This window comes from Lupinus angustifolius, chromosome LG19 (assembly GCF_001865875.1).
Source record: "Lupinus angustifolius cultivar Tanjil chromosome LG19, LupAngTanjil_v1.0, whole genome shotgun sequence".
Classification (NCBI taxonomy): Eukaryota; Viridiplantae; Streptophyta; class Magnoliopsida; order Fabales; family Fabaceae; genus Lupinus; species Lupinus angustifolius.
The window spans coordinates 4,415,000-4,419,349 of record NC_032027.1 but is presented as its reverse complement, the minus strand read 5'-3'; the positions used below and the strand labels follow the sequence as shown (position 1 = coordinate 4,419,349).

The 4,350-nt window shown below is 30.9% G+C and overlaps 1 long non-coding RNA gene across 1 annotated transcript; it reads right to left on the bottom strand.

The window, feature by feature from the left end:
- Positions 2,188-3,084, bottom strand: LOC109334461. Its single transcript, XR_002106100.1, has 3 exons — positions 2,898-3,084; positions 2,560-2,688; positions 2,188-2,262 (listed from the first exon to the last, which is right to left on the bottom strand). It is a non-coding gene; the product is annotated as an uncharacterized LOC109334461 (long non-coding RNA).

Below are 4,350 nucleotides of genomic sequence, written 5' to 3'. Positions count from 1 at the left end.
CCACTACATATGTCAACAATAAAAAGTAGAAAATGCCAACCATGTACAAACCCAAGTGAAATTAAAACATTGAAAAGTAGCACCTATAGCATGATATAAACTTGAAGCGTTATAAGAAACAACTTGAATACTGTGAAATTAAATAAAATTTGCACACTTACAAGCTCCTCCCAATTTTCTTTCAGTCCATCTTTAGCATACGCCAATCCATAGATGAACATATGGCAGAGTTGGTGGACAATAACAACATAGAAGATGTCAAGCCTTAGCCATGAGTTATCATCTCACTTCAATGGTTACAACGTAACCTTTCCTGACCCCCTCCCCCTTCAACTGTCCAGGAGCAAAAGAAACCACAAAAATATCATTTGTATATAAATTCAGGCTATCTGCTTTCAGACTAATATCATTTGTATTATACCAGATCATGAAAAAATGGAGCAAGATATTAAAATGACCGAAGACTATACTCACATGTAAATGACTTATTATCATTGATGAGACCATCAACCTTCATTAGTTCTCGAACCTGTTATGGTGTGGTAGCTGAAACATAACACCAAAAAACTAAACATCAACATATAAATTTATAATTGGATTTGGAAAACATAAAAAACCCGAACTTATTCTATTTGATACCAAGCACCTTTTATGTTCACATATTTAGTTGGATGATTTAGGAATGATTTTAATTTTATTTTATTCTTAGATATAACTTTGGATACAACTGAGGGTTTGATTATCCTTTTAAAGTTATTAGTTTAATGATATGATCATGTTTGATTAATTGTACTAATTAGACATATATTCTTATACAAGTTTTCTCAAATTTTGATTAAGTTTTTTAATCAGTTATTAGATAAATATAATTATGAAAATAACTCTCAAATCTGAACTATGTAAGTTTTTTCAAACTATAGGATTCAATCCTATGACCTTTTGCTAAAGTTTGTTTGTGGACGGCGCAATCTACTTTCACTTTACATTAACCAACCACTAATAGATGGTTAAGTTAGTAAATAAAATGATGTGAAAAGTTCCAACTTATTTTTCTTCATATTAAACATTTGATTCAACAAAATATACCTCTTCATCATGCTGGGATTTGTCCTTGATAGGACTCCTAGTAACTAAACCTTCCAAAATATTTCAAAGCAATTGAGTGTACTATGGATATTCAGACGACAAGGAATAAAAACAATTGGTACATTTATCTTTAATATACAATGAAGACAAAAAATAGTTGAATAAAGTTTTGAATAACATTAACAAAAGCTATATATCATGAATTTAACAAAAGATAATCAAATAAATAGAATTCTAAGAGAGTAAAGAAACAAACTAAGGCAGACAACCACCAAAACTATAATATTAGATAAAATTCCTATACTGACTTTGAGAGAGCAGCCAACTTCTTCCATTCCAAATGCTCTTCATCACTTTCTTGTTTAGGCTAACAAGCACTTCTATTTTTGCATCTTTTACCTGATGGACAAGACATGGCAAACTCAAAGCACCAAAAGGATTTAAGACGAAAGACATACGATCTAAAATCTTTCATATCAACAATGACAACTAAGAAGTCAGAATTGTGAGAGAATGTTTAATACAGGGATTTTAGATAACAATGCACATGCTTAAGTTTATTTTAAGCAAAAATGCTTCATAAAAAAATAGATGCAAAGAGTGAAATAAAAAATGTCATAAGTAAAATACAAGTTAGCCAGTAGAAACAAGGAAGCTTTTCTGCCAAAGTAGGACTCACAATACCTCTTCTTCTGAATGCTCAGAAACTAACTTCTTGGAAGATAAGGGAGAACCATTTCCCTTGTCCTCGCCAATCTTCCAACACAAGTTCACAGGACAACGTAATTAGATGTATATATATATATACAATTTTATAGTACATAGTATCAGCACAGCTTGGTGGTTCAAACAAATAATTCCATGTACAATTGTAGGGCATACAAATAGACCTTAAGGAAAGTAACTTATACAATAAACAATAACCTTATCTGGCAAAACTATATAAGGTGGAGAACTGGAGTAAACATAGTTCCAATCCACTATGACAGTTAAAACAATTTCCAGATAACCACTTAAGCATTAGAGACTGCATGCATACAAAGAAGTAGAAGCCGTGAACATTAAAGTGAAGGGAGTACTGATCATAGTGGATTCAAACCCTTTAGGTGCAAGAATCCAACACGAGGTTCTTGAGGAGATTCTTCACTTTGTGACTCTCAAGAACATCCATCATGTCTCAAATGAAACTTATTCAGGCTCAGTCTCCTCCTCCTTAGAGTTCATAAGCATAGCAAAAATGCTTGAGGCTAGAAATTACAACAATGCTGAAAGAGTTCACATTGTTTATAGTCTCTCAAAGGAACTTTAAACCTATGACGGTCTCTTTAAGATTTAGCGAATTTTAAATAAACAATTTCACATGTCTTTAGATTAACTTCAAAGGACATACTACAAAAAAATTATTTACACAAATAAAATATAGAGTAACATGCAAACAATTTTATATCAGCGGAAAAATAAAAGTATCCATACAGATTAAGGGATTTGAAGTTTGAACCTAGATTTGAGTGATTGAAGAGTGAAGCTTTGTAGGAACTAGTTGGTTGAAGCTATAACTGAATTGTTGATTATAGGAACTAGTTGATTGAAGCTTTCACCTCACTATTTCAAGAAGCATTAACTACAACAAAAAAAGGAAATCATAAATTCTCCAATTCATCGAAGTGGTCCACTAAAATCAAAACTCAATTCCATGGGTTTGCACCTAAAAAACCTAACAATGGTCAAATCCAACACATCTTATTTCTATATCAAAATACAGATCAAATTTGAAAAGAATGAGTAGAAATGTAAAAACGTTAACGGTTAACCTTTTGGAAGTCTCGTGGAGCAACACCATGGAGGTAGAAACATTGAGAATGATACATGGGAACTAGAGCGAGAAGTGAAGAGAAGCGATAAATCTCCTAAACGCCATGGAAAAGAGGAAGAGGAAGAAGTGAAGTCGCGGACAGAGATAGAAGACTTGGGATTGGGATTAGGATTGGGTGAGGGGTGGTTTTTCTCCTATTTTCGGAATTTCAAATGCTTCTTTGCTTATATGAGTAAAAAAAGGAATAGAAAGGGAAAATGAAAATGGTGAGACATAGGACAAATATGTGTGGGTTTTTGAGGCTTTTTTTTACACGGGCTTTTTTTTACACGGGCTCAACTAAGTAGCTAATGAGTTTATTTTAGTATTAATCTAGACACAGGTCATTTAGTGTGGCAAAAGAATAGTGGCTAATAAGATATTTTATTGTAGTGCGTTGGTGTAAAAAAAAATTATAGAGTTTAAAATTTATGCAGTGTCAATGTAAAAAAATTATACTGTCAGCATATTATCCACTATTGATTTGTATTACTTTTGTTTGAGAGTCAATGATAGTTAATATATGAATAGTGAATGATTTGTTAACAATGAAAGAAACACTTATACTATCAGTATATACATATTAAATCCATGTAAATATTATTATGATTATCTACACTTTGGGGCAAGGAAATTCAAAATCACATCTTTATGTGATATGAGTTGAATCCTTACCATTTAGATTAATTTGGTTGGTAATTTATTTTTATGAGTTTAAAATCTATGTATTGTTAGTGTAAAAAAAATTATATTGTCGGTACATTATCCACTATTGATTTTTATTACTTTTGTTTGAGAGTCAATGTTCTTTAATATATGAATGATGGATAATTTGCTGACAATAAAAAATATATTTACAAGTGTATATATTAAATCGTATTTTTATTTATCAAGTGGACTATGTTAATAGTTCAATTGTTTCTTAAAGTCCACACCCTTTTCATTCTAGGGAGTATATCTAATGTCTCACATTTTGTATTATCACTTCTTATTGGTTGAAAAAATTATTATTAAGTTACAATTGTAATTTTAAATATTTTTTTGGTTAATCATACCTCCTAACATATGGAGTAGTATAAAACAATGAGATAACATATATGCTCCCGCCATAATTATGTACTTGATGTGCCTTTGTTGCTAACACATTTGGGGGGCACACCCATTGTTAGTTCTTAGTATTAAAACATTTATGCTTTGTTTGGTTGAGGAAAGAAAACGAGAAGAGAGAAACATGTGAGAAAGACTTTAAAGAGAGAAAAAAAGGTGAGAAAATGAGTAGATTTTTATATTGTTTGGTATGAGAGAAATGAAGAAGAAAGAGAAGAGAAGAGATAATGAAATTATGTTTTAAAAGACAAAACTATCCTTAAATAATAAAGAAAAAATAAGTATTATTGTATTAATAAAGATTA